Source organism: Stigmatopora nigra, chromosome 17 (assembly GCF_051989575.1).
Source record: "Stigmatopora nigra isolate UIUO_SnigA chromosome 17, RoL_Snig_1.1, whole genome shotgun sequence".
Lineage (NCBI taxonomy): Eukaryota > Metazoa > Chordata > Actinopteri > Syngnathiformes > Syngnathidae > Stigmatopora > Stigmatopora nigra.
The window spans coordinates 11,739,893-11,755,963 of NC_135524.1; positions in this window are offsets into that span (position 1 = coordinate 11,739,893).

Here is a 16,071-nt window from a genome sequence, read left to right on the forward strand (position 1 = left end):
AGGGATTTCGTCGTGATCAACCTCCAATCGACTGTCCGGGTTTTCGACGCTCCTTCCACAAACGTTGCACTGGCCTGATTCGACCTAAGCAAAAGAGTCCCATAGGCTTCCTGTGTCGGCTTTGTCGGGGGGGAAACCGCCGAACCACGACATCAACCTACAGTCGCCAACGACGCTCGATGCTCCGTCTGCCCACGAAAGATTCCGAGAGGAACCACCCCCATCTTCTGTCAAAATTGTCCAAACGTCGCGCACCGTCAATGTACACACATCTCACGCTATGACAAAAACCTTCACTGGCTTTGTAATAGCTGCACCAAAACACACATCTCATCCTCGCCCACCACACACAACACACACACAACCAATCAATCACCATCCACATCACATGCAACATCGGGAGCACACAACACAAATACCTCATCCTCGCCCACCTCACACAACACAAACACACCCAATCCGGGAGCACACATAACAAACACCACGTCACCTCCACCATCCACAGGTCTCTGTATCGCCCGCAACACAACATGCCCACACTGCTCGAAACCACTGGGCTACGCCAAACCCCCTTTGGTTTGCAAGACATGCTGTCGCGAGCTCCACTGCCAATGCGCGCCGGAGCCTCGAACTCCGCGGGACAAGCTTCGCAAGAAGAATGAATGGAGGTGCCCCACCTGTAAAACACACACAAACAACACAACACACACACCACAACAGCACAACCCACAACAAGTCATCCGGTCAGCAGCACCCCCGTCTACACTTCGCCAGATACGGCTTCTTCAGTGGAATGCAAACTATCTCGCAACAAAGGTGATCGAACTTGGCAGCCTCCTCCGGAAAACCAAGGTTGATGTCGCCCTTATCCAAGAATCCAAACTTGGCCACGAAGATCCGACACCACAAATACACGGGTACGACTGTATCAGGCAGGACAGGCAAGGTAGCGGTACGGTTCACCACAGAGGTGGTGGCCTGGTGACCTACATCCGGAAGGGGATTCAGCACTCCACATCGATGCTGAGCGCCGTCACCCTGGAAATACAACAGATCACCCTCCATACGACCCGCAGACGTCAACTCCGGCTGACGAATGTTTACCTGCCTCCTCACTCGTCGGACTATGCCCAAGCTGTCAACACTAATTGGACCTGCCATCTCCCTGTCACGAAAGGGGTGATATGTGGCGACCTCAATGCCCATCACCCCTCATGGGATAATTCCGCCAGACCAGATGCCCGAGGCACGCTGATCAAAGAATGGCTCGAGGACGTGTCCAAAACAACCCTCAAGGATGGTGGCAACACCTCACGGGGAAGACAGAAGATCCTCGCTGCAGATTATGCGGCGAGGAGGAGGAATCGTCGGAACATCTCTGGCTGCGGTGTCCGGCACTGCTCGCAGAACGACACCAACGTCAGATCGGTCAAACAATGTCAGAACTCGTCTCCCTCCCCCAAGGCAGTCTACCGCATTTGAGGACCATCCTCAGGCGGCTGAGGTGATAAGAAGAAGAAGAAGAAGAAGAAGAAGAAGAAGAAGAAGAAGAAGAAGAAGAAGAAGAAGAAGACAACAACAACAACAACAAGTGCAACAAGTGCAACAAGTGCAACAAGTGCAACGTGCAACAAGTGCAACGTGCAACAAGTGCAACGTCCAAAAGAGCGTGGGACTTGAAGAGCGAACAAATGGTACGATAAAACCAAGAAACCGATAAACTTGTCCAAAGAACATGTAAGCTGCCGTGATCCTTGTGTCTACACTGCAGGAGGTGGTGAAGTCTGGGGACCAGATCCTGATTTGAGTCACAAAAAGGAAATCCTGGTCCTTGCCATGTTGGGAAGGCCCCTTCGTGGTTCAACTCACCAGCCCCACCACTGTAAAGATTGCTCAGAGGTCGACGTGGATTCACCAATCCCAAGTCAAAGTAGTTCGAGACATCGGTGACTCTGAGTAGACTGGAAGTCGGACGGTTCCAAAACCCCTGTCCGTGAAAAAATCATCTGACGTCTGCTCACCTGCCACGAGCACCGCCCACCTAACCTTGACCTCTCAGTTTTTACACCATCACACAGAAGCCAAAATGAAATCCGCTGCCACCCTCATCACTGTGACTGAACTATCAGTGGCAGCCTGGGTGTGGCTGAATGCCCCGCCACCAGAGATTCGAGTTGAAAAATGAGACTATGCCGTACTGCTGTCACAGAGGAAAGTGAAGTCGTATGAAAAGAGCAATTCAAAGAACCAAGAAAATATGTGCGCGCCTGTGTAGTCAGGCACCTCTGCAGGCAGCTACAGGCGTCTGGTTGGGTCCTTTTCACCGTGGCTGAAGAGAGGAAGGATAGTAGGAAGCATGCGGTCTGTTGGCGTAAAAAGAGATCTTCTCTCTAAAGCGTTGGGGAAAACCTATACTGATGAGGAGTTTGACGAACTATGTTTCGAATTTTGACTGGAGCTAGAAGAAATTACCTCTGAGAAGGAGATAATCAGCCGTGAGCAAGGTGATGTAAAGACAGCGGGAGCGTCAAATGTAGCAACATCACATTCACGCAGGAACGCTACAATAGCTTCATCGAGCTCCAGGACAAACTGCATCAAAACATCTGGAGAAAGAGGAGTCTGGTGGCGATTGGGACTCATGACCTAGACACTATCTCAGGTCATTTCACGTATACAGCTAAACCACCAGGAGACATCCTCTTCAAGCCCCTAAACCAGCTCAAAGAATACACAGCCACCCAACTTATGAGCCCGTACAAGACTGACAGCCACCTGAAACATTTCCTCCATATTAATGCCTCCCATCATCAATGGAGAAAAATTACTCTGATGACAAAAAATGTCTTTGTTGAGTGCACAGCCACAGACTTGACTAAGGCAAAAATTGTGCTGGACATGATGGTTACTATGTTTAGCGAATATTGTTCACAGCCTTTCACTGTAGAAGAAGTTGAAGTGTTGGATGCAAATGGTGATAAGATATATAAGATCAAAATCGGTGAAATTCAAACCACGCGATTCAATTTGGGGCAGTGCCTGGTGACCAAAAGTTGTGGTCCCTATGACATTCAACCGTGACACGGATTGAAAGATTATATGCAAGGATTCGTGACATCCAAATTCCCTATAACAAAGAACAACCTGTCAATAATCATAATGATGTCTTTAACATGTCTCAGTGACTGTTGTACCTTTTCCATGACATCATTGCTGAAACTTAATAAAAGCGCGACTGGGGACTGGGGAAGAGGAGAAGGTCCGAGTCCATGATGGACTCGCGCCTCCAACCTTTCCCAGCCGCGCGGATGCTTTAAAATATAACACAGTCTCATGCCTCGTTTTTCCTTTGTGCACGGTTGGTAAGTATGGGGATCTGTAACTTCAGACCCAACAGTTTGTTTGGAAGCAGGGGAACATTTCAGTTTTTATTGCATTAATGTGCTTTTCAAGCGCTGAAAATCACGTTTTGGCCAAGTATCGGTTTTCATTATAACTTAATTTCTAGCCATTAGAATGATGTCGAATGAATAACTTACTTGAATTGGACGATTGTACACTATATACACTGTAACTATGTGTCTCTGACAGTTTGTTTGGCAGCAGGGGAACATGTAAGATAAGACAAAGTATCTTTGCAAATGCTTGTTCATATTGTATAAGTTTTTGTGAGTATAACAGCATCGTAGTCATCCTTATGGCTGACATGTCAGCATAAACACCCAACTGTCTGACTGAATAAACAATGTGTCTCTGAGAGTTTGTTTGGCAGCAGGGGAACATTTCAGTTTTTATTGCCTTAACGTGCTTTTCATGCGCTGAAATCACATTTTGGCCGAGTATGATAGTTTTAATTATAACTTAATTCTATCACTTAGAATGATAACATATGAAAAACTTACTTGAATTGGACAATTTTACACTATATACACAGTAACTATGTGTCTCTGACAGATGGTTTGGCAGCAGGGGAACATTTAAGTTTTTATTGCCTTATTGTGCTTTTTTTATGCGCTGAAAATCACGTTTTGGCCAAGTATCATAGTTTTCATTATAACTTAATTTCAAACCATTAGAATGATGCCAAATCACCAAATTACTTGAATTGGACGATTTTACACAATATACACAGTAACTATGTGTCTCTGACAGTTTGTTTGGCTGCAAAGGAAAATTTCAGTTTTTATTGCCTTAATGTGCTTTTCATGCGCTGAAAATCCTGTTTTGGCCAAGTATGATAGTTTTCATGATAACTTAATAACTATCACGTAAAATGATAACAAATGAAAACTTTACTTGAATTGGACGATTTTACACTATATACACAGTAACTGTGTCTCTGCCCGTTTGTTTGGGAGCAGGGGAACATTTCAGTTTTTATTGCCTTAATGTGCTATTCATGCGCTGAAAATCACGTTTTGGCCAAGTATCATAGTTTTCATTATAACTTAATTTCTATCACTTGGAATGATTCAAAATGAAAAAGGTACTTGAATTGGACGATTTTACACTATATACAAAGTAACTGTGTCTCTGACAGATTATTTGGCAGCAGGGAAACATTTCAGTTTTTATTGCCTTAACGTGCTTTTCATGCGCTGAAAATCACGTTTTTGCCAAGTATCATAGTTTTCATTCTAACTTAATTTCTAGCCATTAGAATGATGCCAAATGAATAACTTACTTGAATTGGACGATTTTACACTATATACACTACATGCCAAATGAATAACTTACTTGAAGTTGATGATATTACACTATAAATAGAGAGAGATTTGTGTCTCTGACAGTTTTACACAGTTTATGCTAATATTGGACCTATGCTTTGTCGTCGTCATCATCAAATATAAAAGCCTAATTGTCATTAGACCCAGAAACTGTGTATGAAGGAATTGGTATCGCCTCTCAACAAGGTGCGATTCTTTTTCAGTAAAAGACCCAAACAAGTTATAATTGCAGACTCGTAATTTAGAATTCTGCCGTTATGGATACAACGCATCACCACCCCCTGAGTGGATCACTTACCTCTCACTGTCTTTCACTTACCTTCATTCAGCCAGTGGGTGTCAGATCACCTTGTACCTAATGTCTATTCATATTACCTCACCGAAGTTATTACACAGAAGGGATTGTGTTGTGTTACCGCAAGGTTAGAGTCCCAATGGATGTGGGAAACTTACAGCGTCTGTCTGCCAGAGGGCAGCAGCTGGAACAGATTGGGACCAGGCTGACCCTGATCATGTCCCTGGCTCTGCTGAGGTAACAAGGGCTGAATGTCTTCCAGTGAGGGCGGAGTAGCAGTCGATCTTCTGCGTAGTGGTGATTACTTTCTGAACGGCCTTTTTGTCTGCTGCCGTTCTTCCTGCGTACCACAAAATGTGCTTTTCATGCGCTGATAAGCACGTTTTGGCCAAATATGAAAGTTCTAAACATCATTAGATGATTATCTTTATACAGAATAATAGAAAGTACATCCCCATAATCATTGGACACAATTTCTGGGTAAATACACCAACCAGAACCGACTGGGCCTGGTTCTAATACAACCACTATTTTTTTCGCAAAATGCATTTTTTGGACACTATTGATGGTGGGAAATAGTCCCAGAAAATCCCTTGATGTTTATTTTTACACAGAATAGTGAAAATACATCCACCCACACAATGGACACTATTCCTGTGTAAAAGTACCAATTGTAACCGACTGGGCCTGGTTCTAAACCACCACTTGTAAATAAAGTGCCCAAATGGAGGTCATTGATTCGGTCATAACAGAACTTCTGAACATCCCTAGATGATTATTTTTATACAGAATAATCAAAAATACATCCCCATCATTATTGGACCACCATTGCTGGGTAAATACACCAACCAGAACCAACTGGGCCTGGTTCTAATACAACCACTTTTTTACTCGCAAAATACCTGTTTTGGACACTGTTTATGGTGGGAAATAGCTCCAGAACCAACCTGGATCATTATTTTTATACAAAATAGTGAAAAATACATCCACTCACATAATAGACACAAATCCTGGGTAATTTTCACCAACCAGAATCGACTGGACCTGTTTGTAAACCATCACTTGTAATAAAAGTTCACAAATGAAAGTTATCAATTCGGGCATAACAGAACTTCTGAACATCCATAGATGATTATTTTTATACAGAATAGTCAAAAATACATACCTATCATCATTGAACACAATTTCCAGGTAAATACACCAACCAGAACCGATTAGGCCTGGTTCTAATACAACCACTATTTCTATCGCAAAATGCATGTTTTGGACACTATTGATGGTGGGAAATAGTCCCAGAACATCCCTGGATCTTTATTTTTACACAGAATAGTGAAAATACATCCACCCACATGATGGACACTATTTCTGGGTAAAAGTACTAATCGTAACCGACTGGGCCTGGTTCTAAACCACCACTTGTAAATAAAGTGCCCAAATTGAGGTCATTGATTCGGGCATAATAGAACTTGTGAACATCCCTAGATGATTATTTTATACAGAATAATCAAAAATACATCCCCATCTTCATTTGACAAAATTTATGGGTAAATACACCAACCAGAACCGACTGGACCTTATTATAATGCAAGCACAATTTTATCGCAAATAGCCATGATTTATGATACTATTTATGGTGGTAAAAATCACCAGAATGTCCCTGGAAGTTAATTTTTTCACCAATCGGTCAATAATACATCTACCTATATATAGAAAAAAATCCCCAATCAAAATAACCCCCCAATACCAAAATGGACCGTTTTTAATACAGGCAACTACAATTCAGTCATCAATTTTTCCTCGTACCAAAGGCATTTCCTGGCTGAATATCCAAACATAACTGGTTATTTTGATATAAAAAGATGTAATATAGACCTAAGAAATATTCAGGAACTTTTTTCCCGTGTAAATTGACCCATCAGAACCGTTTTGGACCCGTTTTTATACACTACCGTAAGAAATGGACGATGGACGCTGTTTGGAAAAGGGAGAAAAGATGCCTTTCTGTGGACACTTTTTGTCATTACACGCCGTAAGGTATCGAACTTTTGGACGTTTTAAGCATCCCCTGGACCTAGCGATTCGGTTCTTTTGGACTAAATCTATTCTAATTAATGTCCTCTTATTTTAAAAAACAAATTTGGGGTCTATAGGACATTCAGGAAAAAAATAGGACTACTATTTATGGTTGTATTCATCACTACCAATAATAACCCCATTTGACACACTATTTCTTGTATAAAATAGCCCCAGAATGTCCCTGGATGAATATTTTTACACTATTTAGTCATAAAGACGTCTCCCATGATATTAGACTACATTCCTGTGTAAAACTAACAACCCGAACCAAAATGGACCTATTTTAACACTGTCAATGTGTTTATTGCATAGAGGCATGTTTTCAACACTATTTATAGGATAAAATCGCCCCAGAATCATACTGGATCTTTATTTTTCACAAGTTAGTCATAAATACATGCACAAATGAATAAGATCACATAAATAGGATGATTATTTTTTCACAGAATGTAACAAATACATCCACCAAGTGATTTGAACACATTCTTAGTTAAAATGACCCTCCAGAACTTAATTGGACCGATTTTAATACAAGCAATATGCACGTTTTGTACACTATTGATGGATGGAAATAGCCCCAGAATATCCCTGGATGATAATTTTTACACAAATTAATAATAAATACACCCAACACGTAATTTGAACACATTCCTAGTTGAAATGATCCTCCAGAACTAAATTGGACCCATTTTAATACAGGCATTATGCATGTTTTGTACACTATTTATGGTATAAAATAGCCCCAGTATATCCCTGGATGATTATTTTTACACAAATTAGTAAGAAATACATCCACCAAGTGATTTGAACACAATCTTAGTTGAAATGACCCTCCAGAACCAAATTGGACCCATTTTAATACAAGCATTATACATGTTTTGTACACTATTTATGGTATAAAATAGCCCCAGAATATCCCTGGATGATTATTTTTACACAAATTAGTAAGAAATACATCCACCAAGTGATTTGAACACATTCCTAGTTGAAATGATCCTCCAGAAGCAAATTGGACCCATTTTAATTCAGGCAATATGCATGTTTTGTACAATTTTTATCGTATGAAAAGCTTTTCCGAGCTAAATATTAACTTTTAACCGGTGTTTTTGATATAAAAAGATGTCAGATAGACCCAGCAAATATTCAGGTACTTTTCCCCGTGTAAATTGACCCACCAGAACCGTTTCGATCCGTTTTTATACACTACCGTACGCATTGGACGCTGTTGGGAAAAGGGAGAAAAGATGCCCTCCTGTGGACACTTTTTGTCATTACACCCTAAAACACGCCGTAAGGTGACGAACTTTTGACCGTTTTAAGCAACCCCTGGACCTAGCGATTCGGTTCTTTTGGACTCAATCGATTATAATGTGACAGGGTGAAGTAAGTGATGTTATAAATGAGTGCAGGTGTTAAGTTTAAAAGGGATTCATGCCGCTATGACGCACGAAGCGTGCGCAACGCACCCAGAGTTGACGCACGAGTTGTGCACGAAAAACGCATCGATGACGTAATGGGTACGCGCAAAATACGCAGCGATTGCGTATTGGTCGTAGACCTGTGTATAGAATAAAAGCGGGCTATTCAGACATTTCTCTAAGTTGGTTTGAAATACAACAAAGGGCCTGTCTGATTATTTCATCCGTCTTTTAAAAGTATGTTGCTTTATTTTGAATATCGATTGAGTGTGAGATGTGCAAGAGGCAATAGATAGGATGTGAGAAAGAACGTAATGCTTAGTGATTGTTGTTTACTTTTTTATGTGTGTGCGTAAATGTGCGAGTCTCGGGTATTGGTTACCGCAAGCTACCTTCGGCCGCTGGTTGTTTACTTTTTTATGTGTGTGCGTGAATGTGCGAGTCTCGGGTGCATTGTTTACAGCAGGCTACCTTCGGCCGCCGTTATAACAATAGCATAATAGTATGCAGTATATGACAGCCGGAACAAAAGGTAACAAGTTTCAATACTCATAAGTTATAATCGCTTATGCAACAAGTACATTGCTTTGGGTTATAACAGGTTGTTAATATGTTACTATGCATATATTTGAGTGTTATTGTATATTATGTTTTGTGTGAATTGCTTTGATATAACTAAAGTTGGTTTGAAATACAACAAAGGACCTGTGTGATTATTTCACCCGTCTTTTAAAGGCGAAATACTGCTACCCCGTAAATTCAGGGGTACAACAATAATTAATGTCCTCTTATTTTAGAAACAAATTTGGGGTCTCTAGGACATTCAGGGAAAAAGTAGGACTACTATTTATGGTTGTATTCATCACTACTAATAATAACTCCATTTGACACACTATTTATGCTATAAAATAGCCCCAGAATGTTAATGGATGATAATTTTACACTATTTAGTCATAAATACGTCTCCCATGATATTAGACTACATTCATGTGTAAAACTAACAACCAGAACCAAAATGGACCTATTTTAACACTGTCAATGTGTTTATTGCACAGAGGCATGTTTTGAACACTATTTATGGGATAAAATAGCCCCAGAATCATCCTGGATCTTTATTTTTTCACAAGTTTGTCATAAATACATGCACAAATGAATAAGACCACATAAGTATGTAAAATACTCATCCAGAACCAAATTGGACCGATTTTAATGTAGGCAATATGCATGGTTTGTAGACTATTTATGGTATGAAATAGCCCCAGAATGTCCCTGGATGAATATTTTTGACACTATTTAGTTACAAATACATACACTTAGTGATTTGACAACATTCTTAGTTAAAATGACCATCTAGAACTTATATGACCCAGTTCTAATACAACCAGCATGTCAAATAAAGTAGTCATATGGAGGTAATTCATTATGGTATAACAAAGCTTCAGAACATGCCTGGATGATAATTTTTATATAAAATAGTCAAATATACATCCTCATCATCATTGAACACCATTTATAACTAAATAAACCCACCAAAACCAAATGGGCCTAGTTCAAAGACAGGCACTATTTTTAACACAAATTAGCATGTTTTTGACACTGTTTATGGTGGGAAATTGTCCCAGAACCAACCAGGATGATTATTTTTACACAAAATAATGTAAATACCTCCACAAACATAATAGACACAATTTCTGGTTAATAACATCATTCAGAACCGATATGGACCAGTTCTAATACATGAAAATGTGCAAGATATAATGCTGAAATAGAGGTCATTCATTATAGTATAACAAAGTTTCAGAACATGTCTGGATGATAATTTTTATACAGAATAGTCAATCATACTTTGCCATCATCATTGGAAACAAGTTTTGAGTAAATACACCAACCAGAACCGAAATGGACCGGTTCTAATACAAGCACTATTTTTATCGCAAATATACACTTTTTGATACTATTTGTGATGGCAAATAGCTCCAGAATGTCACTGGAAGTTTATTTTTTCACAGAATAATGATAATACATCTACCTATACGGGGGTAAAAATACTGGTTTATAGCATTCTCCAGAACCGACGTGGACCGGTTCTAATACAACAAACATGCTAAAATAAAGTACACAAATAGAGGTCATTGATTTGGACATTACAAAGCCCCAGAACATCCATGGATGATAATTTTTACATAGAATAGTCAATAGTAGATCCATTTCATCTTTGGACACAAGTCCTGAGTAAATACACTCACCAGAACCGAAATGTACCGGTTATAATACAGGCACTATTTTTATCGGAAATTAGCATGTTTTGGCTAATATAAAATAACCCCAGAACCATCCTGGATCTTCATTTTTACACAGAATGATTAAAACACATCCACCTACATGGTGTAAAAACTACTAGTTAACAGCACCAACCAGAACCGAGTAAGCTTGGTTCTAATACAAAAAACGTGCAAAATAAAGTAAAAAATTAGACGTCATTGAATATGATATTACAAAGCCCCAGAACATGTCTGAATGATAAAATTTTAAATAACATTAGAAAACACATTCACATTAACATTGGAAACTGATCCTGGGTCAATACAGCCAACAGAACCGAAATGGACCGGTTATAATGCAACCCTTTTTTTATCGCAAATTTGCATGTTTTGGACACATTTTATAGTGGCAAATAGCCCCAGAACCATCCTGGATGTTCATTTTTACAAAGAATGATTGAAACACATCTATCTACATGAGGTAAAAACCCCTGGTTAACAGCACTAACCAGAACCGAGTAGGCTCGGTTCTAATACAAAAAACTTGCAAAATAAATTGTGAAAAATGAGTTCATTGATTATGGTATAACAAAGCTTTAAAACATCACTGGGTGATAATTTTTACACATCTTAGTCAAAAAGACATCCATGTCATCATTAGACACAAGTTTTAGGCAAATACACTCATCAGAACCGAAATGGACCGGTTATAATGCAACCCTTATTTTTATCGCAAATTAGCATGTTTTTGACATTTATTATAGTAAAAAAATAGCCCCAGAACCATTCTGGATGTTGATTTTTTCACAGAATGATGCTAATACATCCACTCACATAATTTAAAAAATTCTGGTTAATAGCACCAACCAGAACCGAGTGGGCTTGGTTCTAATACAAAAAACGTGCAAAATAAAGTACTAAAGTAGACGTCATTGAATTAGACATTACAAAGCCCCAGAACATTCCTGGATGAAAAATTTTATACAGAATTGTCAAAAATACATTACCATCATCAATTGAAAAAGATTTTGGGCAATTACACCCACCATAACCGAAATGGACCGGTTATATTGACACCCTTATTTTTATCGCAAATTAGCATGTTTTTGACATTTATCATAGTGACAAATAGCCCCAGAACCATCCTGGATGTTGATTTTTACACAGAATAATGTTTATACATTTACGCACATACTCTAAAAAATTCTGTTTAATACCACCAAACAGAACCGAGTGGGCTCGGTTCTATTACAAAAAACGTGCAAAATAAAGTAAAAAATTAGACGTCATTGAATATGATATTACAAAGCCCCAGAACATCCGGGGATGATAATTTTTATACAGAATTGTCAAAATTACTTTACCATCATCAATGGACAAAGACTTTGGGCAAATTCACCCACCAGAACCAAAATGGACCGGTTATATTGCAACCCTTTATTTTATCGCAAATTAGCATGTTTTTTACATTTATTATGGTGACAAATAGCCCCAGAACCATCCTGGATCTTCATTTTTACACAGAATGATTAAAACACATTCATCTACATGAAATAAAAACCCCTGGTTAACAGCAGCAACCAGAACCGATTAGGCTCGGTTCCAATACAAAAACGTGCAAAATAAAGTACAAAATTGGAGGTTATTGATTATGATATTACAAAGCCCCAGAACATCCTTGGATGATAATTTTTATACAGAAATGTCAAAAATACATCATCATCATCATCAATGGACAAAGACTTTGGGCAAATACACCCACCAAAACCAAAATGGACCGGTTATAATGAGACCCTTATTTTTATCGCATTTTTATCGGGTTACATTTTTATGTGTAACCCTGGGGAACTGGACTTTATTTGGCCGTACTAGTATAAAGTGTAATTGCGCATCCACTACAGTAGCTGGCAGTGGCGCTCTCACTTATTTTTGTATTTCAGGCATTGATGCACTTAAAATCTTTTCTGTTGCAGATGTTGTACCCGTGATTTTCCACGGGTGGCGGTATTTCGCCTTTAAAAGACGGGTGAAATAATCAGACAGGTCCTTTGTTGTATTTCAAACCAACTTTAGTTATATCAAAGCAATTCACACAAAACATAATATACAATAACACTCAAATATATACATAGTAACATATTAACAACCCGTTATAATCCAAAGCAATGTACTTGCTGCATAAACGATTATAACTTATGAGTATTGTAACTTGTTACCTTTTGTTCCGGCCGTCATATACTGCATACTTATTATGCTATCCTTATAACGGCGGCCGAAAGTAGCCTGCTGTAAACAATGCACCCGAGACTCGCACATTCACGCACACACATAAAAAAAGTAAACAACCAGCGGCCGAAGGTAGCTCGCTTTAACCAATACCCGAGACTCGCACATTTACGCGCACACATGAAAAAGTAAATAACCAGCGGCCGAAGGTAGCTTGCTGTAAACAATACCCGAGACTCGCACATTTACGCGCACACATAAAAAAAGTAAACAAGCATCACTAAACATTGCGTTCTTTCTCACATGCTACTATTGCCTCTTGCACATCTCACACTCAATCGTTATTCAAAACAAAGCAACATACCTTTAAAAGACGGGTGAAATAATCAGACAGGTCCTTTGTTGTATTTCAAACCAACTTAGAGAAATGTCTGAATAGCCCGTTATTATACTATACCAAGGTCTATGACCATTGGTTAATCACTGCGTGACTTGCGCGTGCCCATTACGTCATCGCCCCGTGTTTAACGCATGCTAGCGGCATGAGTCCCTTTTTAACTTAACACCTGCACTCATGTATAACATCAACTACTTCACCCTGTCACACTCTCCCCCACAAAAACAAATGTCCTCCCGACATTAATATGCTCCCAAACATTTCCACTTTGGTGAGCCGATGCTCATTAAAGTCCAGGCGGCACGGGCCACAGTTCAAATATAATCCACAACTCGTACGGTCCACGTTTTACTGGATGGCACAGTAATCACAGTCCATAACAGTCCATAACAGTCCATAACAGTCCATAACAGTCCATAACAGTCCATAACAGTCCATGGCAGTCCATGACCGCATCATGCACGTCGTCCTTGTAGGTTCAAGCTTGTTGGAGTCCAAACAAAAAAAGGTGGCTGCAGGTAATATGGATGCAGGTGTACTAACCATGGGGCCACTCCTGGTGCAGGCTAAACAGTTAGCCGCTCCTGCGGTGACTGTGTACTATAACAGGAGGGGATTCCAAGATGGTCATAGGTCGTACGTCGTGGTGGGTGTCTCTCCCTTCTCGGCCGTTCAACAGTCAGCGCCTCAGGTTCCGTCACGGCGGTTGGCGGGGAAGTGTCTGATAACTGCTCATCACTAGGACCTTCAAGAGGAGGGTTTGCTCCCTCACCAGGCAGGTCCTCCAGCTGATGGTCCTCTTCTACTTGTACTGGTCCGGAAGCAGGGCCCCTCACTTCGTGTGTCTGGTCCACAGGCAGTGGCCTGTGCTCCGGCTCCATCTCTTGGGTACCTCTCTCATTTAGCTGGCGTAGCTCATAGTGGAAGTCATCTTCGTCATCGCTTTCTTTGTCTGACTCCTGATGAGATGCCGGCTGCTGTTTCTTTCTCGGCGTCCTCGTGCCGATTTTCCCTTCTTCTGGTGTTATCTCAACGGGCAAATGGTCACAAGACATTAGTAGATTTCTGTACAGAATTCTGGAACGATCTTTACCTCTTCCTGGCCTAACTTCATAAATTAGTAGGCCAGATCCCATTTGCTTCACCACTGTGTGAACTGTATCTTCCCAGAAGTCACGGAGTTTCCCAGGTCCTCCTCTTGGTGTCAGATTTTCCATCAGGATGCGCTCTCCTGGTTGTAGCACAGAACTCCTTACTTTAGTGTCATAGTGCTTTTTACCTTTTTCTGCCGCTTTCCGTGCATTCTCGGTGGCAATGGTGTACGCCTCCTCCATCCCTCTTCTCAATTTCTCCACATAGTCCTGCTGTCCATCTGCATCGGACCTGTTGCATAGTCCAAAGAGCATGTCCACTGGAAGCCTTGGCGAACTCCCGAACAGTAGATAAAATGGTGAATAACCTGTCACATCACAACGGGTACAGTTGTAAACATGCACAAGTTTATTCGAAGGCTCCTCCCAATTCGATTTCTGTATCTCCGTCGATTCTGGTTCAGTTTCATTTGTCTTTTTGCCAGCAGATTCCAGATTTGAAGAGGAGCTCATCTCTTTTGCGTTCAGAGGTTTAGCTTGCACGTTTCTTAATGTCCGAATGTCTGGTTTTGGTTTGACCTTTGGGAATCTACTCGTCTTTGTCTGTTGAGTAGGAATTGATTCACTAGATTTTTGACATTCAAGGGGAGACTTGTCAGTATCTCTACCATATTGGGTCAAAGCTCTTGTTGATTCTATCTTTAACCTCTCATTCGCCTGTTCTTGTTCCCTTTCTTTCAAGAATGTAACTTTTTCCAGCTTCAGTAATTCAAGCTCCTCTTTCAGTAATTCCTCCCTCTGGCGAGATGCCATATTCTCTCTTTCTGTTGCTTGCTTGGTCTGAAAAAGTTTCTCCTTCACCGCAACAAGCATGTCTACCTGTTTCTCCAGAGCCTTTTGCTCTTCTTGTAGTATTCTAATCTCATCAGTTTTCTGCTGCTCGGCTTGTTCAAACTGAAGTTCAAGATGGTCAATCTTTTTCTGAAAGGCTTCTCTCTGTTGCGATATGTCCTCTTCCAGTCTTTTGATGATGTGATCTTTAGATTGAACGATTTCATCAGTATGCAAGTTTTCTAGCGCCAAGAGTTTTTTCTGTCGGGCTATTTCCTCTTCATAAGATGAAAGCTTCAATTCTTTTGCTTCCACATCTGCTGCAGCCAACTGTTTTGTCAAGCTGGTCCTTCAATTCTATAATTTCGTACCGCTGATTTTCTATAGCTTCATTTCTCGCAGAGAGCTGCTCCAACAAATCTCTTCTTTGCTTAGCTTGTTCTTGTTTCATGGCTTCAAGGTCCCTCTTGAGAATTTTTTCGCGCTCAAGAGAGGCCAAGTGTTCACTATTTATTGCCTGCTTTGCCCCAAAAAGTCTCTGCCACCCCAGTCTTCTGTCTTCATACAACATCCTTATCCCCTCTTTTATTTTAACAACTCAGACATACCTTTGTCCTCGTCTTTGAGTTCGTTCCTTTCCAGGTGGTTAGCGATGTGACCCAACAATTTGAATTCTGATATGCGTTTCGTTTTCCCAATGTTAAGGAAATCACATATTTCTAACAGGTCATTAACTGTTAGCTTGTACA